We start from the raw sequence: 26,706 nt of genomic DNA, 5'->3' as shown, positions 1-26,706 counted from the left end.
CTTGTGGAACTCCATAATTAACCTTGGTCTGTGAGGAAGACTCCCCATTTACATGAACAAATTGTAATCTATTAGACAAATATGATTCAAACCACCGCAGCGCAGTGCCTTTAATACCTATGGCATGCTCTAATCTCTGTAATAAAATTTTATGGTCAACAGTATCAAAAGCAGCACTGAGGTCTAACAGAACAAGCACAGAGATGAGTCCACTGTCCGAGGCCATAAGAAGATCATTTGCAACCTTCACTAATGCTGTTTCTGTACTATGATGAATTCTAAAACCTGACTGAAACTCTTCAAATAGACCATTCCTTTGCAGATGATCAGTTAGCTGTTTTACAACTACCCTTTCAAGAATTTTTGAGAGAAAAGGAAGGTTGGAGATTGGCCTATAACTAGCTAAGATAGCTGGGTCAAGTGATGGCTTTTTAAGTAATGGTTTAATTACTGCCACCTTAAAAGCCTGTGGTACATAGCCAACTAACAAAGATAGATTGATCATATTTAAGATCGACGCATTAAATAATGGTAGGGCTTCCTTGAGCAACCTGGTAGGAATGGGGTCTAATAAACATGTTGATGGTTTGGATGAAGTAACTAATGAAAATAACTCAGACAGGACAATCGGAGAGAAAGAGTCTAACCAAATACCGGCATCACTGAAAGCAGCCAAAGATAATGATACATCTTTGGGATGGTTATGAGTAAGTTTTTCTCTAATAGTTAAAATTTTGTTAGCAAAGAAAGTCATGAAGTCATTACTAGTTAAAGTTAATGGAATACTCAGCTCAATAGAGCTCTGACTCTTTGTCAGCCTGACTACAGTGCTGAAAAGAAACCTGGGGTTGTTCTTATTTTCTTCAATTAGTGATGAGTAGAAAGATGTCCTAGCTTTACGGAGGGCTTTTTTATAGAGCAACAGACTCTTTTTCCAGGCTAAGTGAAGATCTTCTAAATTAGTGAGACGCCATTTCCTCTCCAACTTACGGGTTATCTGCTTTAAGCTACGAGTTTGTGAGTTATACCACGGAGTCAGGCACTTCTGATTTAAAGCTCTCTTTTTCAGAGGCGCTACAGCATCCAAAGTTGTCTTCAATGAGGATGTAAAACTATTGACGAGATACTCTATCTCCCTTACAGAGTTTAGGTAGCTACTCTGCACTGTGTTGGTATATGGCATTAGAGAACATAAAGAAGGAATCATATCCTTAAACCTAGTTACAGCGCTTTCTGAAAGACTTCTAGTGTAATGAAACTTATTCCTCACTGCTGGGTAGTCCATCAGAGTAAATGTAAATGTTATTAAGAAATGATCAGACAGAAGGGAGTTTTCAGGGAATACTGTTAAGTCTTCTATTTCCATACCATAAGTCAGAACAAGATCTAAGATATGATTAAAGAGGTGGGTGGACGCATTTACATTTTGAGCAAAGCCAATAGAGTCTAATAATAGATTAAATGCAGTGTTGAGGCTGTCATTCTCAGCATCTGTGTGGATGTTAAAATCGCCCACTATAATTATCTTATCTGAGCTAAGCACTAAGTCAGACAAAAGGTCTGAAAATTCACAGAGAAACTCACAGTAATGACCAGGTGGACGATAGATAATAACAAATAAAACTGGTTTTTGGGACTTCCAATTTGGATGGACAAGACTAAGAGTCAAGCTTTCAAATGAATTAAAGCTCTGTCTGGGTTTTTGATTAATTAATAAGCTGGAATGGAAGATTGCTGCTAATCCTCCGCCTCGGCCCGTGCTACGAGCATTCTGACAGTTAGTGTGACTCGGGGGTGTTGACTCATTTAAACTAACATATTCATCCTGCTGTAACCAGGTTTCTGTAAGGCAGAATAAATCAATATGTTGATCAATTATTATATCATTTACCAACAGGGACTTAGAAGAGAGAGACCTAATGTTTAATAGACCACATTTAACTGTTTTAGTCTGTGGTGGAGTTGAAGGTGCTATATTATTTTTTCTTTTTGAATTTTTATGCTTAAATAGATTTTTGCTGGTTATTGGTGGTCTGGGAGCAGACACCGTCTCTAGAAGAAGTCGGCATCAGGAGTTTATTCGGACATTCCATTGTTAACGGACATTTTGTAATGAAAGAACGTGCGGGCAGAGTCGCATGTCGGGCCGGACCCAACCGCAGGGGGTCGCGACAGGAAAAACACCTCCGTTGGAAACCTTAACGGGCAAGTTGGAACATGCCCAAGCTGTTAAACAATTTCTCAGTTACTCACTTGTTGAAAGCCATCAAAAGCCGCCTGAATTTTACAAATGGTTTTCAACATGGAGGTGTTTTTCCTGTTGCGGCGCACACAGATTCTCCGAGTCATCACGGAAACAACTCGGCGAATTTGCGCGCACGTCTTTCATTAAAAAATGTCCTTAAACAGTGGAATGTCCGCATAAAGTCTTCATGCCGGCCTCTTCTGAATCTTCTCTGTTCTCTCACGACGTCCTGGGTGAATTAAGCCTTAAATTAGGATGTTTTCAGGTCGAAACAGGCCGACGACAGCGCCTGGAAGCACTGCAGGACGTCCCGGTCCGTGGGAAGTCCTTACACCGACAGAAACACCCCATAATCTCTCATCAGCCGTTAAACTTTTCACCGAAAACCAGCTTAATTTCTCGAATAGTGTCCACTCGGATATTCCTCACAGATCCAGAAAAAACTTTGATAAAGCAACGTCTGGAGCAGCGTGTGAAACAAAGGAATTCAGCCGAGAGGGCGGGACCACATCTCCCCCAAGGCCTGCCCACAGGGAAATGACGTCACCGACACACATGAAAAAACTCACGCATGCGCACGTGGGTTCAAGCATGATTGGTGTAATCGCATGTCAATCAAATCCATATAATTATTTTTTTTTTATAAAACTGCCAGTTAGTTTTATAAGATACCTCGTATATATATATATATATATATATATATATATATATATATATATACACACACAAGGTCTGTTAGAAAACTATCCAACCTTTTTATTTTTTGCAAAAACTATATGGATTTGAATCATGTGTGCTTGCATCAGCCAAGCTTGAACCTTCGTGCACATGCGTGAGTTTTTTCACGCCTGTCGGTTGTGTCATTCGCCTGTGAGCACGCTTTGAGTGAGCAGTGGGCCACCCCCTCATCGGATTTTCCAAACTGAACACAGCGTTCAGTTTGGAAATGATCTGGTCGTTTCAGCCTGTCGATCACCGCTCGGAGCGCGGCGCGCCCTCCGCCATTGTGCACCGTCTTTAATCCAGTTATAACACTCCTTAATTTGTGTGATCTCCATAGAATTGTCCCTGAAAGCCATTTGAATCTTCCGAATGGTTTCCACCTGGCTATCTCTCACAGTTTCTGGAAAAATTTGATGCAGCAAAGCTCCAAATTGTTCAGACATTTTCCTCACAATAAAAATCTGACGAGGGGGGGTGGACCACTGCTCACTCAAAGCGTGCTCACAGGCGAATGACGCAACCGACAGGCGTGAAAAAACTCACGCATGCACACGAAGATTCAAGCTTGGCTGATGCAAGCGCACATGATTCAAATCCATATAGTTTTTGCAAAAAATAAAAAGGTCGGATAGCTACAAAGACATTGACACCAGGTCACTGGTGCCAATGTCTCTGACCAAGTAATCAAACTTTGTGAGGGTGGCCTGAGGACCCGAAGTCCTGTAGTGGACCCTGTGCTCACAGGCCGGCACCGTAGAGTTTGATTGACATTTGTCTAAGAATACCAGAATCGGCAGGTCCACCACTGGTGCCCTGTACTTTTCACAGATTAAGTTTAACCTAAGCGCATGTGACAGACATGAAAGGGCCTGGAGACGTCATGGGGAACATTATGCTGCCTGCAATATCATTCAGCATGACCGGATTGGTGGTGGGTCAATGATGGTCTGGGGAGGCGTATGCCTGGAAGGAGATACAAATCTCTGCAGGCTAGACAACAGCACCTTGACTGCTATTAGGTATTGTAATTAAATCCTTGGACACATTGTCAGACCCTACGCTGGTGCAGTGGGTCCTGGGGTCCTTCTGGTGCATGGCACTGCCCGGCCTCATGTTGTGAGAGTATGAAGGTGTGACGTGTGCCCCCATGATTGCCTGACCTAAATCCAATAGAACACCTTTGGGACATTCAATTTATTCAGTTCAATTTATTTATACAGTGCCAAATCACAACAAAGCTGCGTCAAGGTGCTTTACACAAGTAAGATCAAACCTTACCAACCCCCCCACCGAGCAAGCACACAGGCAGTAGTGGGAAGGAAAACTCCCTCTGATGTTGTTGAGGAAGAAACCTCATCAATGTAGCAATGTAGCAAGGTAATCCCATAATGGTGCAGTGTAAGCCCAAGGGGTGCCATATAAAGGAAGAAAGGCAGGGAGCCTAAGACTGACCCTTGTGGAATTCCATATTTCATGGCAACAAGGTTAGAGATAATATTATTGTACAGGGCACAGTGAGAGCAACCGGTTAGGTAGGATGTCAACCATGCAAGGACATTCCTAGCAATCCCAAAATGATTTCCCAGCCTACCAAGTAGAATGCGATGATGCACCATATCAAATGCAGCACTAAGGTCTACCAGCAACAGAACTGTAGTGGTGTCCGAATCCATTACAAGCAGGAGGTCATTTACCACTAGTGAGAGCCGTCTTTGTGGCATGTCAACCTGGTCTCATGGCAAGTCGTGATTCAGCAGCACGAAATACACATTAATCTATGTGTTCATGATATTGTGACGAAAAGTGCGTCATTTTCGTCACAGCAGCACAAATTCATTCTAATTCATTCCGTGATGGCTGCACAAAATTAAAAGTGAAGCGGGGTGTGTGTGCGCGTGTGTGTGTGGGGTGATTATGGTTAGGGTGGAGGGGGAGTAAGATTAGGTTATGGTTAAGGTTAGGGTCGGGGTAGGAGTAGAGTTAAGAATAGTGAGTTAAAAAAAACCCCGTCATGAAAATTTGACTCATTTCGTCACGGGAGCACGAAAAAAAAATGTGAGACTGGGTTGGGCATGACGCGTTCTAAATGCAGGCTGCAGTGGCTCAAAGAGATGATTCTCATTAAGGTGGTTCACAAGCTGTCGTGAAATTACTTTTTCCAAAGATTTTAGAACAAAATGATAGGTTTGCTATTGGTCTATAATATTTCAGTAGAGTAGGGTCAAGGTTAGAGTTCTAAAGTTTTGGTTTAATCACTGCAGATTTGAAACATTTAGGAACAGATCTCGAGGCTTGTGACAGATAACAATTTCCAGTACAGTAGGCCCCGTATATAGGCCATAGGTCCTAAAACAGTTTTGCTGGTATAGGGTTGAAAAGACAATTTGTGCATTTACAAGTTGTGAATTTCATTAGCACACCCAGTGAAATAATATCAAATTCAGTAAATCTAGGGGATGTATCAGTAATGGCACCCACAACAATAACAGGGTGCAGTGGCAGGACTAAGGCATGCTAGGATATATTTAACCCAATGTCATCTATTTTCTTTTTTTGAAGAAATCTAAAAAATCTTGGGCTGTAAATGGAGAGTGACTTATAAATGGAGAGTGACTTAAAGTGACTTACCCTTAAATAAGTGTTGCCGCCATGTCGAACAGGAACTTTGAATTATGCTTGTTTTGTTAAACAAATCAGAACCTGCTTGTAGTCCGGAATAGCATTGCGCCATGTGACATGGAAAACTTCTAATTTTGAACTGTGCCATTTTTGCTCTAGACCTCTAGCATTAAGCTTGAGGTCACGTAGGTGATCACTGAACCAAGGCGAGTGTGTTTTTTGGGGGGAGGGGCGGTGGTTTTAATGTAGGTGGAGCAATCATGCCCAATGTGGTCGTGACTGCTGAGTTTAAGCTGTCCACAAGACTATCTACTGAATGATCATGTTCTGAAAGTGACACTAAGATATCACAAGGTCTGGCTTCAAGTTCATTTGTAATTGAGGAGTTGATGCTTTGCCATGATGATAAATAAGTGTCTCATCCCAGTGGACAAGGCAAAGAGACTGTAAACGTAATAGGTGAGTGATCTGAAACCACTGACGCAAGAGACACAATATCAGTATTTGAGACGGTGATGCCACAAATGAGGACCAAATCCAGGGTATTTCCACTAATGTGAGTCAAACACTGAATGCATTGTTGGAATCCTAATGCATCTATAGCAGAGGTCTCAAATGCATTCCAGAAAGGTCATAAAGGGTGCAGGTTTTCTTTGCAACCACCCACTCCACTAGGCGATTTTACTGATCTGATTAACTGATTCCACCTGCTCAAAGTGATGTTAGTCACTGAAATCACCTGATGGTATGGGTGGTTGCAAAGAAAACATCCACTCTCTCTGCCCTTTCTGGAAAGAGTTTGAGACCTCTCATCTACAGTGTCCATGAATGATTTGCAGAGGGCGTCAGAAGGCTTATTTATGTGAATGTTGAAGTCACCAGCAATCAGAATGTTATTGTCAGAAGTTGCCAAATTAGAGATAAACTCACCAAGTTCATCTAAGAATTCAGGATATGGGTCTAGGGGCCTATAAACGGTGACAAAATAACATGGTTGATTTTTATTCATATATATATGTGTGTGTGTGTGTACTGCTGCATTTTTTGGTCCTTTTTCAGACTGTAACATGCAATCAGTGATTTTCTATTGTATTCTTTCTCGGGAGTCAGAGTCAAGGAAAATCTGAAAAGCTGTTTTCAGTCATCATAACACAGCTTCTGTTTATGTTCCAAGAACCACAACCGCTGGCACTAAACAGGTAGATTTTGTGTTTGCCCCGTAGCTTTAGCCTCATGAGCATTTTTAAATTCAAAATTTTAGAATTAGAAGCACATGCACAGTCTGTAACACTGGAACCAGCCAACCCGAAACCAATTTGAGCTTGTTTCAGGGTGGTTTGGTTTTGGCACAACTTTAACTCTGGATAACCCTCTTCATTTGATAAGAAATGTGAGTTTTGTTCAGAACTGAAAACTGTTACAAGTGACAGTGCAGCATCAACAGTATTCCCTTTTTAGTTTTTATCTTGCACTCTCTCTCTCTGTGTGTGTGTGTGTGTGTGTGTGTGCATCTCTGACTCATATAATTGCACAAGCTGGTGTAATTCCACTCATTTTCTCTGTTTCAGACAATAGCACAAAGAAACCATAGATTTCCTATCTAGTGTGTTCAACTCTCAAAACAACTCAGGTCTCCACATCTCTGACGTGACGCTTGCTGTTCTGTTCAGAAAATCGGCCACGGATACATCACAGCCTGTATTTTAGACACAAAAGTGTTTTCATTTGCAAAAAAAGGAAAGAATTTAAATACGATGATATCCTCAGTGAACCCATTTGCTAATAGTACAGTTAAGGCCCACACATTATTCCACTAATGACCATTGTTAATGTGTTTTAAAACATGTTCGAACAATTCAACAAAGGAAGACGTGATGTATTCATACTTTTTCCAGTGAGAAACCACCTACATATAACTGTCACACCTGAGTAAACTTATTTCTTTAAGAAAACCATGTGTTTGCCTTCCATGTCCTTTGAACACACTTGCTTCCCATCACTGCTTTACTCATTGCCGTGGTTACCACACGTCTCCAGCTTTGACTGTAAAGAACAGTATGTTTCAAGGTGAAACTGTAGTTCAGCAAATACTTGTGCACTGGTTGCTTCATATAAGGTTTCAGTAATCATCTACAGTTCATTATTTGCTTCATCATTTCTCTCAGCTGCAGGGTCATGTGGCTTGCGACCTTATATGCTAAGGATCGGAGTGTGAATTACACAGAATTTTGTACCTCATTGCGGGATCGATTGGGATTCATGAGTAATGGCTGGAACTGTTGTGTGGGCCGCCAGAAGAGGAGGTACTGCTGGCCCACCACCAGAGGGCGCCCTGCCTGAAGTGCAGGCTTCAGGCACGAGAGGGCGCTGCCGCCACGGACACTGCCGGGGGTGACAGCTGTCACTCATTATCTCTTGACAGCTGTCACCCATCCATGCTTCATCATCTCACTCCATAAAACCCAGACGTCATCTCCACCTCATTGCCAAGTTATCGTCGAACCGTTAAGGTAACGTTCTCAGCCTTGATCTTTGTCATATTAACTTTGTTTAGTGAACTCGTTGTTGCAGCTATTTTCCTGCGGAGTATTATCTGGAGATTGGCGTGACTGGCGACAGCTTCGCTTTACTACCCCACCAGATAAGTACTGAGACAGGAGCTGCATGAGTGTGTGTTAGAGGTGGAGGTGGACTCTCCATCGTTGTTGTTACTGGGTGTGCACACACCCATATCTTATTGTCTCTGCTCCTTGCCAGCAGTACCAGATCCGACCTTCAAAGACGGTGGCCACCTGGGGACTCGGGACTTGGCGGCTCCAGTATTCTCCAGGTTCGGTGGCGGAGGAAATCGTGTGGTTCCGGTTCATCTCAGGAGAGACGTCTTCTATCCTCGAGCCTGCCCACACGTCACCCTTGTGATTGACTGTTTGCAAATTTTCACATTCCTCTGTGTTGTGGTTGTGCTCATTCACAACAGTAAAGTGTTCATATTCGACTCTTTCATTGTCCGTTCATTTACGCCCCCTGTTGTGGGTCCGTGTCACTACACTTTCCCAACAGGAACTCCCCTATTTTTGCATGATTTTTAAATTTGTGAAATACATGCATTTGAAATTTCAGCTAATTAGCACACCCTTATACATTTCAATGTCCATATCTTAGAGGATATAACAGGTAGATAGTTGGTGTTGGTGTCATTTTAAAGCTCTTTTCATGCTCTACAAATCCCTCTCCATGTTGTTTTCATAGCTTCAACAGGAAGAAAGTTACAACAAAATTAATTATTCAGATATGAAGAAATGTATGTTTCAAATTTCTTCAACTTCCTGTCAAAGTTAGTTTATGGTCTCAACAGCATTTCCTGAAAATTGTGTGATGGGGACCCTGATAGCCTCTGAGCTATGGGCAAATATACGTATCATGTTCACTCAAAAATTGTCAAGAGTAACATATCTTTACTGCCTTTGGTAGCATTTGCTCATTGGGCATTTTTATTTTCAACTTGGCGTCAAAAGAAATTGATCTTTGGAAGTTATAATGACTTTCACTTTCCTGCTCACTTCTTTATTCCCAGTGGAAGATAGGGCCCTTAAGTGGCAAATGTCAGCTGGTACATGATCTCTAGTACACATCCAGCAGAGGCCTTCTCATCAGTCTGCACTGTGTGGCATGTGCAAACGTGATATTCTGTGTGCTTTTGTCAGCATTTAAAAAACTTTGGATTCTCAGCACTAAGAATAAAAAAATTATACCCCTCTCAGTTTGAAATTGCACTCACTATTTTGGCTCTGAGATAAAGTTCTCATGCGTAACAAAAGGTCCATCCACTTTGTTCTGATGAATTGCTGTATTTGTGGAGGTCGGAAATTACTGACTATCCTTTCTTTTTTTTGTTCCTTGTAGCTTTCAGAGTTGCTGCAAGCATCCATCAGAAAGCTCCTATGTTCCTGTCTTCAAATGTTTTTGCAGAAGGGGGTTTCGTGGGCTTCAGCAGAAGCCTGTGGACTATAAATAGTGTTTGTCATGACAACCAATTACCCAATACAAAAGCAGTGAGGCTAAGTAAGGTAATTAAGTGGTGAAACAAAACGGTGTGCCCAAGGATTTCTCTCTCTGAGTATTTTTGTCACATGTGTGCACAATGACAGCACATGTTCCTGTGTTCTGATAGGTTCATATAAACAGGGGATTATAATTGGTAATAGAATAGAATAGTCATTAGTGTCATTGTACGGGGGGGTGACAATGAGCTACTGGTACTGTACACCACAAAAAACACAGAAAACAAGACATGTCATACACCACAAAAAATTGGTTAAATATCAAATATGTACTGTATACTGATATCTATCTATCTATCTATCTATTTATCTATATGAAATACATGGGGGAGGTAATGGTCTAGTGGTTAAGGTGTTGGGCTTGAGTCCAGAAGATCATGGGTTCAAATCCCCGCCTGACTGGAAAATCACTAAGGGCCCTTGGGCAAGGCCTTTAATCCCCTATTGCTCCCGGTGTGTAGTGAGCGCCTTGTATGGCAGCACCCTGACATTGGGGTGAATGTGAGGCATTATTGTAAAGCGCTTTGAGCGTCTGATACAGAGGGAAAAGCACTATATAAATGCAGTCCATTTACCATTTACCATTTACATGCATGTATACTCAACAAAAATATAAACGCAACACTTTTGGTTTTGCTCCCATTTTGTATGAGATGAACTCAAAGATCTAAAACTTTTTCCACATACACAATATCACCATTTCCCTCAAATATTGTTCACAAACCAGTCGAAATCTGTGATAGTGAGCACTTCTCCTTTGCTGAGATAATCCATCCCACGTCACAGGTGTGCCATACCAAGATGCTGATTAGACACCATGATTAGTGCACAGGTGTGCCTTAGACTGTCTACAATAAAAGGCCACTCTGAAAGGTGCAGTTTTGTTTTATTGGGGGGGATACCAGTCAGTATCTGGTGTGACCACCATTTGCCTCATGCAGTGCAACGCATCTCCTTCACATAGAGTTGATCAGGTTTTCAATTGTGGCCTGTGGAATGTTGGTCCACTCCTCTTCAATGGCTGTGCGAAGTTGCTGGATATTGGCAGGAACTGGTACACGCTGTCGTATACGCCGGTCCAGAGCATCCCAAACATGCTCAATGGGTGACATGTCCGGTGAGTATGCCGGCCATGCAAGAACTGGGACATTTTCAGCTTCCAAGAATTGTGTACAGATCCTTGCAACATGGGGCCGTGCATTATCTTGCTGCAACATGCTGGATGTGGAGGTCCTGGGCTGGTGTGGTTACACGTGGTCTGCGGTTGTGAGGCTGGTTGGATGTACTGCCAAATTCTCTGAAACGCCTTTGGAGATGGCTTATGGTAGAGAAATGAACATTCAATACACGAGCAACAGCTCTGGTTGACATTCCTGCTGTCAGCATGCCAATTGCACGCTCCCTCAAATCTTGCGACATCTGTGGCATTGTGCTGTGTGATAAAACTGCACCTTTCAGAGTGGCCTTTTATTGTGGGCAGTCTAAGGCACACCTGTGCACTAATCATGGTGTCTAATCAGCATCTTGATATGGCACACCTGTGAGGTGGGATGGATTATCTCAGCAAAGGAGAAGTGCTCACTATCACAGATTTAGACTGGTTTGTGAACAATATTTGAGGGAAATGGTGATATTGTGTATGTGGAAAAAGTTTTAGATCTTTGAGTTCATCTCATACAAAATGGGAGCAAAACCAAAAGTGTTGCATTTATATTTTGTTGAGTATATGTATATATGTATGTATGTGATACATCATGACACCTGATACCAGTTGTAGAGCACCTTTGTTTAATTAAGCAATAAGATTTATTTTTTAGTAACCCCCCCCCACCACCAAAAAAAAAAAAAAAGAAAATGTCAACGAATTTAGATCAATGCTCTGATTTGGCTTATTACACAAACACTAGTCATTATTGCATTAAAATCAGCTGAATTCCTACATTGTAAAACCAAATAAGTTCACACAACTTAAAAAAGGGCACCGCAGTCTCGTTTGAGGGCAGGCATGAAAGGGGTAAAATATGACACATATGATGTTATTTCTCTACTTTCGGGGGGGAAAAAACCCCTGCATTTTCAATGGGTTTTTGGGGAAATTACACGCAAATAAAGTGAAAATACAAAGAAAAAGTGACAATGCGGTGAGAAAGTGGACATGTGCATGCCCGTATATAGAGGGGGTTCAGGGGGTTCAACCGAACCCTCCCCGAGAATTCTGCTGATTTTTTTCTGCTGATTTTTTTCTGATCTGGATATCAACATTATGTATTTTCTTTTCATTGATAATAAGCAACAAGCACTAACTGTTACACAGCTATTATCACACACCCTCAAGTTTCAATTTCCTCTGCCAGAGTAATCCCTTAAGTGATGAAAGGGGAACCTGCTAGATAAACTTTTCGCATGGGGGTTGAGAATTTTTGCTCCCTGGTTCCAATCCTACTCTGATATCAAACAGATTAGTAGGCTTGTAAATACACATGTAGACACACAATTACACTTGTCTGGTTTGTAAAAACATGTTTGTATGTATAAGCTGAGAAATAAAGGGAGCTTCTCCTTCCTGTTGCAAATACTGTAAAGGTGCAAATATTCGCGTGGGATATATTATGCATATTTCGCGAGTTAAACAAGGTTGCCAAATTAAATACCGCTATTTTAATACATAACGTACATATACGTACATATTCATAATGTAAACGCGAATATTAATACCGCTAAATACGAGGTCTGTTAGAAAACTATCCGACCTTTTTATTTTTTGCAAAAACTATATGGATTTGAATCATGTGTGCTTCCATCAGCCAAGCTTGAACCTTCGTGCGCATGCGTGAGTTTTTTCACGCCTGTCGGTTGCGTCATTCGCAACCAACAGGCAGGAATAAAGTTTGCATTAATGTTATCTTGGTTCTTCCTGGGTGGTTCTTATGGCAACTGATCCAATCCCAAGCAAGGACTATTTGTATATAAAAATGTATTTCCTAAATGATACATTTTGGGTTTCAAATGAAATTTATGTAGCTTTTTACCCCTCGAAATCCTCAAAAAGCTTTTGCTTCGGGGGGCTTCGCCCCCCCGAGCCCCCCCAAGGTCATTGCCCCTCGACCCCACTAGGGGCCCTGCGACCCACTGGACCCCCAACTCAAGGATTTGAACCCACCCCTTTCACATTCCTATATATGGCCCTGATGTGTTGCGGTTTGTTTATAAGCCGGAGCACAAACGTGTCAAGGGGGTTTTGCAGGCAAGAGAATGGAGCTACTCTGGTTAGCTGTGTAGGCTAACACTTACCAACATGACATCTCTCACTTGCTTTGTTTTCCCTTCTCTACTGGGAACTGAAAAAACTGCATTTTTTGCAACTGTTTCGGTAATTGCAGCCGAAAACCAAACAGTGCACCATTTATCCATGTGAAGTTATGCTGTGTGTATATTGCACAATGGCAGCGGAGATCCCCATAATTGGTCAAATCCCGCGATATGACGCAGGATTCAAATGAGATTGCAGTACCCTATTACCTCAGGTTTGAGGCAATCGGCGCACTGATGACATCAATCAATCAATCAATCAATCAACTTTTTTCTTGTATAGCGCCAAATCACAACAAACAGTTGCCCCAAGGCGCTCCACATTGCAAGGCAAGGCCATACAATAATTATGAAACACAGTCTACGTCTAAAGCAACATAACCAAGGGATGGTCCAGGGTCACCCGATCCAGCCCTAACTATAAGCCTTAGCGAAAAGGAAAGTTTTAAGCCTAATCTTAAAAGTAGAGAGGGTATCTGTCTCCCTGATCTGAATTGGGAGCTGGTTCCACAGGAGAGGAGCCTGAAAGCTGAAGGCTCTGCCTCCCATTCTACTCTTACAAACCCTAGGAACTACAAGTAAGCCCGCAGTCTGAGAGCGAAGCGCTCTAATGGGGTAATATGGTACTACGAGGTCCCTAAGATAAGATGGGACCTGATTATTCAAAACCTATAAGTAAGAAGAAGAATTTTAAATTCTATTCTAGCATTAACAGGAAGCCAATGAAGGGAGGCCAACACGGGTGAGATATGCTCTCTCCTGCTAGTCCCCGTCAGTACTCTAGCTGCAGCATTCTGAACCAACTGAAGGCTTTTTAGGGAACTTTTAGGACAACCTGATAATAATGAATTACAATAGTCCAGCCTAGAGGAAATAAATGCATGAATTAGTTTTTCAGCATCACTCTGAGACAAGACCTTTCTGATTTTAGAGATATTGCGTAAATGCAAAAAGGCAGTCCTACATATTTGTTTAATATGCGCTTTGAATGACATATCCTGATCAAAATAACTCCAAGATTTCTCACAGTATTACTAGAGATCAGGGAAATGCCATCCAGAGTAACGATCTGGTTAGACACCATGCTTCTAAGATTTGTGGGGCCAAGTACAATAACTTCAGTTTTATCTGAGTTTAAAAGCAGGAAATTAGAGGTCATCCATGTCTTTATGTCTGTAAGACAATCCTGCAGTTTAGCTAATTGGTGCGTATCCTCTGGCTTCATGGATAGATAAAGCTGGGTATCATCTGCGTAACAATGAAATTTAAGCAATACCGTCTAATAATACTGCCCAAGGGAAGCATGTATAAAGTGAATAAAATTGGTCCTAGCACAGAACCTTGTGGAACTCCATAATTAACTTTAGTCTGTGAAGAAGATTCCCCATTTACATGAACAAACTGTAATCTATTAGACAAATATGATTCAAACCACCGCAGCGCAATGCCTTTAATACCTATGACATGCTCTAATCTCTGTAATAAAATTTTATGGTCAACAGTATCAAAAGCAGCACTGAGGTCCAACAGAACAAGCACAGAGATAAGTCCACTGTCCGAAGCCATAAGAAGATCATTTGTAACCTTCACTAATGCTGTTTCTGTACTATGATGAATTCTAAAACCTGACTGAAACTCTTCAAATAGACCATTCCTCTGCAGGTGATCAGTTAGCTGTTTTACAAACTACCCTCTCAAGAATCTTGAGAGAAAAGGAAGGTTGGAGATTGGCCTATAATTAGCTAAGATAGCTGGGTCAAGTGATGGCTTTTTAAGTAATGGTTTAATTACTGCCACCTTAAAGGCCTGTGGTACATAACCAACTAACAAAGATAGATTGATCATATTTAAGATTGAAGCATTAAATAATGGTAGGACTTCCTTGAGCAGCCTGGCAGGAATGGGGTCTAATAAGCATGTTGATGGTTTGGATGAAGTAACTAATGAAAATAACTCAGACAGAACAATCGGAGAGAAAGAGTCTAACCAAATACCGGCATCACTGAAAGCAGCCAAAGATAACGATACATCTTGGGATGGTTATGAGTAATTTTTTCTCTAATAGTCAAAATTTTGTTAGCAAAGAAAGTCATGAAGTCATTACTAGTTAAAGTTAATGGAATACTCAGCTCAATAGAGCTCTGACTCTTTGTCAGCCTGGCTACAGTGCTGAAAAGAAACCTGGGGTTGTTCTTATTTTCTTCAATTAGTGATGAGTAGAAAGATGTCCTAGCTTCACGAAGGGCTTTCTTATAGAGCAACAAACTCTTTTTCCAGGCTAAGTGAAGATCTTCTAAATTAGTGAGACGCCATTTCCTCTCCAACTTACGGGTTATCAGCTTTAAGCTACGAGTTTGTGAGTTATACCACGGAGTCAGACACTTCTGATTTAAAGCTCTCTTTTTCAGAGGAGCTACAGCATCCAAAGTTGTCTTCAATGAGGATGTAAAACTATTGACAAGATACTCTAACTCCCTTACAGAGTTTAGGTAGCTACTCTGCTCTGTGTTGGTATATGACATTAGAGAACATAAAGAAGGAATCATATCCTTAAACCTAGTTACAGCGCTTTCTGAAAGACTTCTAGTGTAATGAAACTTATTCCCCACTGCAGGGTAGTCCATCAGGGTAAATGTAAATGTTATTAAAAAATGATCAGACAAAAGGGAGTTTTCAGGGAATACTGTTAAGTCTTCTATTTCCATACCATAAGTCAGAACAAGATCTAAAATATGATTAAAGTGGTGGGTGGACTCATTTACTTTTTGAGCAAAGCAGATAGAATCTAATAATAGATTAAATGCAGTGTTGAGGCTGTCATTCTCAGCATCTGTGTGGATGTTAAAATCGCCCACTATAATTATCTTATCTGAGCTAAGCACTAAGTCAGACAAAAGGTCTGAAAATTCACAGAGAAACTCACAGTAACGACCAGGTGGACGATAGATAATAACAAATAAAACTGGTTTTTGGGACTTCCAATTTGGATGGACAAGACTAAGAGACAAGCTTTCATCATCACAGTTAAGACATGAAAGTGATGAGAAAACCCATTACTATGTGTTTTTTATGATGTGTTGGGGTCAAATTCATTAATTTAGAGTGGGCGTTTAAGCAACTTTCATTAAAAGAGGGGTGGGCCAACGCGCGGATAAAGTATTTTGCATTTATGCTAATACAGTGAGGAAAATAACTATTTGAACACACTGCGATTTTGCAAGTTCTCCCACTTAGAAATCATGGAGGGGTCTGATATTTTCATCTTAGGTGCATGTCCACTGTGAGAGACATAATCTAAAAAAAAAAAAAATCCAGAAATCACAATGTATGATTTAATAATTTATTTGTATGTTACTGCTGCAAATAAGTATTTGAACACCTACCAACCAGCAAGAATTCTGGCTCTCACAGACCTGTTAATTTTTCTTTAAGAAGCCCTCTTATTCTGCACTCTTTACCTGTATTAATTGCACCTGTTTGAATTTATTACCTGTATAAAAGACACCTGTTCACACAATCAATCACACTCCAACCTGTCCACAATAGCTAAGACCAAAGAGCTGTCTAAGGACACCAGGGATAAAACTGTAGACCTGCACAAGGCTGGGATGGACTACAGGACAACAGGCAAGCAGCTTGGTAGAAGACAACAACTGTTATGATTATTTATTAGAAAGTGGAAGAAACAAAAGATGACTGTCAATCTCCCTCAGTCTGGGATTCCATGCAAGATCTCACTTTGTGGGGTAAGGATGATTCTGAGAAAGCTCAGAACTACACAGGAGGACCTGGTCAGTGACCTGAAGAGAGCTGGGACCACAGTCACAAAGATTACATTAGTAACACATGATGCTGTCATGGTTTAAAATCCTGCAGGGCAGCAAGGCCCCCCTGCTCAAGCCAGCACATGTTCAGGCCCATTTGAAGTTCACCAGTGACCATCTGGATGATCCAGAGGAGGAATGGGAGAAGGTCATGTGGTCAGATAAGACCAGAATAGCGCTTTTTGGAATCAACTCCACTTACCATGTTTAGAGGATGAGAAGAACCCCAAGAAAACCATCCTAACCATGAAGCATGGGGTGGAAACATCATACTCTGCAAAGGGGACAGGACGACTGCACCGTATTGAAGGGAGGATGGATGGGGTCATGTATTGTGAGATTTTGGCAAACAACCTCCTTCCCTCAGTAAGAGCATTGAAGATGGGCCATGGCTGGGTCTGCTGCAGTGTGTGCAAACCTGGTGAAAAACTACAGGAAACGTTTGACGTCTGTAATTGCAAACAAAAGGCTACTGTACCAAATATTAATATTGATTTTCACAGATGTTCAAATACTTATTTGCAGCAGTAACATACAAATAAATTATTAAAAAAAATCATACATTGTGATTCCCAGATTTTTTTTTTTTTTTTAAGATTATGTCTCTCACAGTGGACGTGCACCTAAGATGAAAATATCAGACCCCTCCATGATTTCTAAGTGGGAGAACTTGCAAAATCGCAGGGTGTTCAAATACTTATTTTCCTCACTGTAAATGCTCTTACATATTGCATATTGTGACTTTAACCCTTTTTGATGTTTAGCTTTCCTGTCAGCATGAACGATAATTTGATCAGCGAATTCCTGGGCATAGTCGTGCATTATGACTGAAGACCTTGAAAGCTAAAAAAGAAAAAAAAAGTGACACGTTGATGTACTGTGTCAGTATACAGCGTAACTCTTTCACCTATTAAGTCTTGTTGCATGAGTTCCATATCGCAGCCTTGCAGCCTGCAAAAAAAAAAAAAAGCTTGTTTGCCAGAAGGGACATGACTGACTGTGACAAATAAAAGCCCTGCTGGGATAGAACATCTAATTATGTAAAATAAAAAATAGCCACCTTCCTCCATTTCCTAAATGTCAAACAATGGCAAACAGTGTGTTGGAAACAGATCTCAAGCCCTCATCCACACTGGGCATAAATGACGTGCTATCTGCCTCTCCGCATGTACATTATTATGAGATGTCAAACTAGTTTGGTGTTAAATGAGAAATGAACAAAACTGTGTCAGAATAAAGTTCAATCCAAATCTGAAGGTGGACTGGATGTGTAGCAGCTTTGCAGGGCTTGCGGTGGAGTTTATATACACAAACCAGGTTTGTTAAACCTAATGGTCCTCGTATGATTGGCTGGGATATCACTGCAAATCGCAGGTGTGGAATAACAATGAGATTCTCATTGAGGATCTCTAAATCATTCGGCTGGTAGTTTTTGATCCTACAGAAAGGCCAGCATGCGGTTGTTTACACAGTTTGCTCGATGCTGGTTTTTACAACGGTATGATGGATCCTTGAAGGTGACGTTTCGGAAAGTATTGCATGTCATCAACAGCACTAATGTCCTGATCCTCTCTTGGTAAATTCTAATATGATGCAGTCTGGTAAGTAGGAACGGAATGCAAACAAATGACCTTTACCCAGTTAAATAAATGCGATTAAGCTGGGAAAAAAAAAACCAAAAGTCATCCACACAATGCAGAGCAGCTAATTAATTGTAACTTCACAGCCAGGAGGCTCAATGGCAGGTTTGTTCCTTATCGCCCGCCGACCTGTTGCAGAGAAGAGACTGTAGCCCTCGTAATCCAAAGGCGGCTCAAACATCGCAGGTTGCCATGTCTGTGTCAAGAGCTTGATGAAAGGTGTCAAATTCCCTGTTTCCATGAGCGCAACGGAGCTGCAGGTAAACTCATCTGAGGGAAATGAACCAACATCCTAATAATACCATTTTTCTGTATCCATCGTAACCTTTCTTTGAAGTTACTGATGTTGAAATATCAAACGGCCGTGTTATTCACCTCTTAATGTCTTTAATGTGTTCTGCAAATGTTTACTTTTTATCACGTTCCATTTATTATATCTCTGTTTCAGCTTTCAAATGCTCAGTTTCAATTCAGCTTGCAAATGCTCCCTAAGGATAAAATTAACTGTAAGGATTACTAAATAGATTAAGAATACGTGATGTTGGTAATTGCTTGGGGTATAGTCATGTTTGTCCTATGTACTGTCTCGCTGATGAAAAATGTCCATTGTTTGCTTTCTTAATGGACTGTGCTCTTTGGCTCTATAAGGCCGTACTGGAAAGAGGCTCAGAAACCTCTGAGATACCATTAGTGCTAATGTCCTTTTAAAATGGAAAGAGCATCAGGGCCCTCACATAGTCTGCTGTGTGCGGATACATGCTGTATGCATGATACGGGGCCATCGTTGTCCCGCCGAGGTCACTCGTCCTGTCCCATTCCATTAATCACAGATCTCAGTCTTATTGCCTCTCTTATTGCTAAGCTGATTCAAGGAATTCCGCTCATTATTTTCAAAATGTAATGTTGCTTTAGTTGTTTAAGATCCGCAACAATGATGCTAGGCAGAATTTCTCTGTGTACACGAAGATGGTGAAAACCTGCAAATGTGTCTGGATTCAAATCAGCAGTAAACTGAACTCATCCCATATGGATTCAGTTCAGTCCAATTTATTTATTCAGCATCAAACCATAAGGTCATGTACCTCAAAGCTGTGTACATGAGTAGGGTCTAGACCCCGACCACCCTACTGGTGATGGTGATAGAAAAATTCTCTCAGCAATTTTTAATTCCAGGAAAAAACCTCAAGAAGACCAGATTCAGAGGGGTGCCCATCTACTGTAGTTAAGAAGAAGAAGAAGAAGTAAGTCCTATTTTGACACTTGCCTGTTAGTCCAGGGGCCAGGAAATATTCAAATTTATTGGTCTATCTTCCAGATTTTCTGGTCAATCTTTGAAAAGGAAATGGGAAGTAAGTCCCAAATATACACTGATTTCCACTGGTGCTTACCCAGAGATCTTCTTCTTTTTTGTCTGTCGGCTGCTCCCGTTAGGGGTCGCGACAGCAGGTCAATCGTTTCAATCTCATCCTGTCCCCTGCACCTTCCTCTGTCACACCAACCACCTGCATGTCCTCCTTCACCACATCCATAAACCTCCTCTCTGGCCTCCCTCTTCTCCTCCTGCCTGGTGGCTCCATCCTCAGCATCCTTCTCCCTATATACCCAGTGTCCCTCTTCTGCACAAGTCCAAATCTTCTCAATCTCACCTCTCTGACTTTGTCTCCAAACCGTCCCTCTGAGCTGTTATGTACATATGATATGTTCATTCCTAATCTTGTCCATTCTCGTCACTCCCAAAGAGAATCACAACATCCTCAGCTCTGCCACCTCCAGCTCTGCCTCGTGTCTTTTTGTTAGTGACACCGTCTCTGCAAATACATTTTTTAAACCTGGAAAACAGAGTCTACTCTCTTTAATACACAGCTTTCTTTGATAAAAGAGGAAACAATGCAGTTTTTTTTAAATTAACATTTTAAATTTTCTATGGCTTTTACTGGCACACAAACAAAGAAAAAAAAAAGTCAAACCTTATATTCATATAGAAACACTAAAGTGCAGTAACACACACAATCTATCATCATCATCATCATCATTCTAAAGTGAATTATGTTTTACAGTAGTGTTCAGAATAATAGTAGTGCTATGTGACTAAAAAGATTAATCCAGGTTTTGAGTATATTTCTTATTGTTAGATGGGAAACAAGGTACCAGTAGATTCAGTAGATTCTCACAAATCCAACAAGACCAAGCATTCATGATATGCACATTCTTAAGGCTATGAAATTGGGCTATTAGTAAAAAAATGTAGAAAAGGGGGTGTTCACAATAATAGTAGTGTGGCATTCAGTCAGTGAGTTCATCAGTTTTGTGGAACAAACAGGTGTGAATCAGGTGCCCCCTATGTAAGGATGAAGCCAGCACCTGTTGAACATGCTTTTCTCTTTGAAAGCCTGAGGAAAATGGGACGTTCAAGACATTGTTCAGAAGAACAGCGTAGTTTGATTAAACGTTGATTGGAGAGGGGAAAACTTATACACAGATGCAAAAAATTATAGGCTGTTCATCTACAATGATCTCCAATGCTTTAAAATGGACAAAAAAAAAAAAAAACAGAGACGCATGGAAGAAAATGGAAAACAACCATCAAAATGGATAGAAGAATAACCAGAATGGCAAAGGCTCACCCACTGATCAGCTCCAGGATGATCAAAGACAGTCTGGAGTTACGTGTAAGTGCTGTGACAGTTAGAAGACGCCTGTGTGAAGCTAATTTATTTGCAAGAATCCCCCGCAAAGTCCCTCTATTAAATAAAACACATGTGCAGAAGAGGTTACAATTTGCCAAAGAACACATCAACTGGCCTAAAGAGAAATGGAGGAATATTTTGTGGACTGATGAGAGTAAAATTGTTCTTTTTGGGTCCATGGGCCGCAGACAGTTTGTGAGACGACCCCCAAACTCTGAATTCAAGCCACAGTTCACAGTGAAGACAGTGAAGCATGGTGGTGCAAGTATCATGATATGGGTATGTTTCTCCTACTATGGTGTTGGGCCTGTACGAGGTCTGTTAGAAAAGTATCCGACCTTTTTATTTTTTGCAAAAACTATATGGATTTGAATCATGTGCGCTTGCATCAGCCAAGCTTGAACCTTCATGCGCATGCGTGAGTTTTTTCACGCCTGTCGGTTGTGTTATTCGCCTGTGGGCAGGCTTTGAGTGAGCACTGGTCCACCCCTCTCGTCGGATTTTCATTGTCAGGAAAATGTCTGAATGGCTGGAGCAGCGCTGCATCAAATTTTTCAAGAAACTGTGTGAGACAGCCTGGTGGAAACCATTCGGAAAATTCAGATGGCTTTCAGTGAAAATCCTATGGGCATCACACAGATTAAGGACCATTACAACTGGATTAAAGATGGCCCACAGCGGCTGAGGGCATGCCGCGCTTTGAGCGGCCATTGTCAGGCTGAAATGACCAGATCATTTCCAAAGTGAAGGCTGTGTTGATCCGGGACGTCGTGTGACTACCAGAGAAATGGCAGAAAAGGTGGACATCAGCCATTTTCGTCAGATTCCACTGTTACAGGAGATTTTGTAATGAAAGACGTGTGGAGGCATTCGTGCATCGGGACGAAGCCGCAATGACGGAGAACAAAAGCAAGTCTGTGTTGGAAGTCTTACGGGACATGTTGTGACATGCCCAGGTCTCCCACCATTCAGAAGATTCAGACGGCTTTCGGTGGCTTTTTAGTCGAGTGAGTATCCCAGAAATTGTGGAGAATTTTCCGAATGGTTTCCACCTGGCTGTCTCACACAGTTTCTTGAAAAATTTGATGCAGCGCTGCTCCAGCCGTTCAGACATTTTCCTGACCAGTGCTCACTCAAAGCCTGCCCACAGGCGAATGACGCAACCGACAGGCATGAAAAAACTCACGCATGCGCACGAAGGTTCAAGCTTTGCTGATGCAAGCGCACATGATTCAAATCCATATAGTTTTTGCAAAAAATAAAAAGGTCAGATACTTTTCTAACAGACCTCGTATATCGCATACCAGGTATCATGGATCAGTTTGGATATGTCAGAATACTTGAAGAGGTCATGTTGCCTTATGCTGAAGAGGACATGCCCTTGAAATGGGTGTTTCAACAAGACAATGACCCCAAGCACACTAGTAAACGAGCAAAATCATGGTTCTAAACCAACAAAATTAATGCCTCGTAGATGTGAAGAAATCATGAAAAACTGTGGTTATACAACTAAATACTAGTTTAGTGATTCACAGGATTGCTAAAAAAGCAGTTTGAACATAATACAAGTAGTTCTGAGTTTGTAGCATCAACAGCAGATGCTACTATTATTGTTAACACCCCCTTTTCTACTTTTTTACTAATAGCCCAATTTCATAGCCTTAAGAGTGTGCATATCATGAATGCTTGGTCTTGTTGGATTTGTGAGAATCTACTGAATCTACTGGTACCTTGTTTCCCATGTAACAATAAGTAATATACTCAAAACCTGGATTAATCTTTTTAGTCTGAACACTACTGTATGTCAATGTCTCGTCAATCATGGGAGAACGAGACAGAAAATATTTCAAGAAGGACCACGTTCTTCTTGAATGGTTCAGCTTTCTTTGCTTTTTTTATTACACTAAATTGCTCCCAGGTACCGTGTATCCACACACTGAGTCACTGACAGTGCTGGCCTGTCCCTTGGAAAGCTTTAATGACTGTAACATAACATGGAAAAGATGACCTCTCCTTAAAATGTCACATTTCCCCTGTGACTCATGTTTCTTTCACATACACACTGCACAACCTATTGCTTGACACAGATTGTGAAACCGACCTCAGTTACTCTGTGATTATTTCCTGTTGAGCCTTAAAGGTCAGGCTGTCTCATCCAAATCTTTTAAAAGGCGTGCAGCGTTAAATATGTAGTGGATCACCAAACGTCACGGCCTGACTGAAGCTGGTAATTGCTCAGAATTGGGACTGGATGTGGCTGGCTTTGGTGATGACTTAATGAGTGTAGAGAACGGGAAAGTTGACAGAGCTGTAAATGCTTTATCGCTGAGTACGAGGTCCAGCGCCGGAAGCTTGATTAGAAAAATTAACTTGCTGGTCATATTTTCCGTGGTGTCCAATCAGAATCATCCACAGCAAATGTGCCTGAGGTGTTTAATTCTTGTTGCGGGCCCTCCGCATGATATGCAAGTAATGGCAATCAAACCATTGCAATCATGACATTGCCATCATTTCGGAACACACACTGGACACGAATGCCTGCCTTAAAGCATGTTTAAAACTAGCTGTAAATTCTGAAGCACCCACTGATATCATTTCACTGATTACTGTTGTGCTTTTGACACATCAACCCATTATGTGACACACAGCAACAGCTGCTGGCAAAATGCACCACGCACAGCGTGCAGTAACATTTGCAGCTGAAAATATTAGTCCGAGACACATTTTAGAGTGACAAGACAGTGGCACCAATCAGATTATCTTTGACTGGTGCTGAGTGTGAATATCTGTAGGGCTCCTCTGCAGCTCTATGGGATGTCCTGAGAATTTGTGGGATCCCTAATAAGTTATTTGACATCAAATCCAGCCTGTTTGCACGTATTGTGAGTGTTTTGGAAAGTGGGAGCAGAGCATTTGATTTGCTCCCAGTGAACTCTGGTGTTCCTCAGGGGTGTCTTCTGGCTCCTATTCTGTTCAATACTGGGCATTGGGTATGGTTATGGAATGAATTTAAGAAATGTGTGTGTCTCTGATTGTTTGTTCTACTACTCCAAGGTGCTTGGAGTAATTTTCACCAAACTTGATTTGTAGATGACAGTTAACCCCAGAATTGCCCTTAAAGGGTTTGTTTTGGCAGAGGTTAAGGTCATTGTGGTCAAAGCCCTTAGATTTTGACCAAACCTGGCATACATATGTTGGTGGGTACTGCAGTTGCTGAGGTGGTATTAAATTGACCAATTGAGTCAGTCAGTCAGTCATTTTCTATACCCGCTTTCTCCAATTAAGGGGAAAGTATGGGATACTGCTGGGATAGGTTCCAATGGGCTGGAACCTATCCCAGCAGTCATAGGGCATGAGACAGGGTACACCCTGGACAGGACACCAATCTATCGCAGGGCAAGGTAATGAGTGCCAAAGTTAAAAATTGAAGTTTTTTCCTCTTATTTGCATCAAACGTGGCACACGTGGGCATGTATTATGGAATTGCCCATCAAATTGACGTTTGCAAAAGATCAGTCATTGTGGTCAAGGTCATGTCTGGGTGTCTGTTTATTGGCTTACTCCTATCAGGTTCTTTTGCTGATTTCTGCCAAAGTTTGTACGTCACTGAAGGTTTGCCCACAAGTTCTGTTTTAAAAGAAAAATACAATCATTTTAGTAAAAGTCAGTATCAAGGAATATAATTTTCAACCCAATTTGGACCACATGGTGTTCACATGTACATGGATTCCAGAATTGCCCTAGCAAGGTCAGCCTAGGCATGGATCACATTTTTGATTTTTGGTTTGATCTCCATGCTGTTCTTCATTCTGATGCTATTCTGACTCCATGCTGTTATTAGTATTATTCTCTGTGGGTTATTATTACTCCAACCCAATGATTGGAATCACCATCACAAAAAGTAAATTAATCTAGGGTTCGTGCTCCCATCATGTGATGCTTTCATGACAGGAGCCGAGATTCATTTCTGTCAGGTCCTGACTGTTTATGTATTCCGTTGCTGGGGTTTTGAATTGTTTTATTTTCTTCTTGCTTTTGTATTTCTTTTCTGTGTTTTCTGGGTTTGTGAGGTTTTGTTGCTGGGGCCTGTCTGTGGTTCTTTCTCTCTCTTGGGCCACGCCCCTCTTCTGGTTCTTGCTGTGCACACCTGTGTGTGATTCATTGATTACCACCTGGTGCTTTATTAGCTCACAGCTTGTACCAGCTGTTTGCCAGTTTGTTGCGCCCTGTGCCTTCATACCAGCTCTTGTTCTTGTATCCTCTAGATCGGCCTGCTTCTGTGTTGACTCGACCTCCTGCCTGTTTATACCGACCTCGTTTTTGCCTGATGTTTTTGGTACTGCTGCTGTATTTTTTGGACTCCCTTCCCGTGCACCGACCATTGCTTCCATCCTCATTAAAACGTATTTCCGAACAGAGCTGTGTAAGTGTGTCCTGGAATTGTCTCCTACCTCACCAGCCCGACAATTTCGTAATGGAATACAAAAAGTGGGGTGATGTGTGTGTGTGGGTGTGTGTGTGTGTGTGTGTGTGTGTGGGGGGGGGGGTGTCTGTGGGGGTTATGGTTAGGGGTAGGGGGAAGGGAGAGGGTTAGGTTATTGGTTATAGTTAGGGGTAGGGTTTGAAATGGTAAAATAAAAAAAAAAGTGTCACGAAAATGTGATTCATTTCATGATGGGAGAATGAAAAAAGCACGAGACTGGGCTACATTATTCTTGGTGTTATTTGGCTAATTCTCCCCTGTTGTTGATCATCTCTGGTGCTTTTACTTTGATGTGTCTTCAATGTTCAACTTCCTGCTTGACTGTTTTTTGTAGGTAGAGCATTCCCTTGTTGCCAGATTGTATTAGGATCATTCTGTTCTCTTGCGTTCTGGTTATGGGTTTTTTGACTTCTGCATTCATTTTTGCCTGCCATTTCAAATTGACTTAAGTCTTTGTTACTGAACTTAGCCTGTTTTTGGAAAACCCTCTGCTGCCTCCCTTGCATAAAGTGTTGCCTATTGTACTGAACCCACTTGTGCCAAGACATCGCTTGTTTTTGAACAAGCCTGTTTGCCTGCTGCTTAAAATATCCTGACTGTTTTTTTTTTTTTTTTACCTGAGCCTTGTGAAAATGAATTTTGTTTTCACTTGCCTTCTGTTGTGGTTCTCTCCTTTGGGGTCCATTTGCTAAATCCTTTACAAGCCATAGGTTATTTGGCCAGGTCAAGGTCATTGGAGTGAAATATCATTGCCATAGCTGCTCTGTTTTCATGCCAGTGTGTACCTGATAATCATAATGTCTGCTAATATTGAAATTAATTCAGTTTCTTGAAGATGCATATGCAAGATGTAATTCCATTAAAAGTCAGAGTGACTCACACATAATCAAGCGAGACTGTGTCATTTGCCAACTTTTCTCACTCATGTGATTCATGTTGGATTTTCAAATCAAGTTGTTTTATTCCCTCCGGATAGGTAAATTCATTCAGTAGCACATAAAACTCACCTTTAAATAAATAATACGCAGAGGGGGATAATTATTCTGATTATGAGTAATCTTTTGTCGTGCAGTTGTTTTTCTTTTCCAATTAAAATGAATTCATATTCAGAATGT

Source organism: Thalassophryne amazonica, chromosome 13 (genome assembly GCF_902500255.1).
Source record: "Thalassophryne amazonica chromosome 13, fThaAma1.1, whole genome shotgun sequence".
NCBI lineage: Eukaryota > Metazoa > Chordata > Actinopteri > Batrachoidiformes > Batrachoididae > Thalassophryne > Thalassophryne amazonica.
This window is presented reverse-complemented; position numbering follows the sequence as displayed.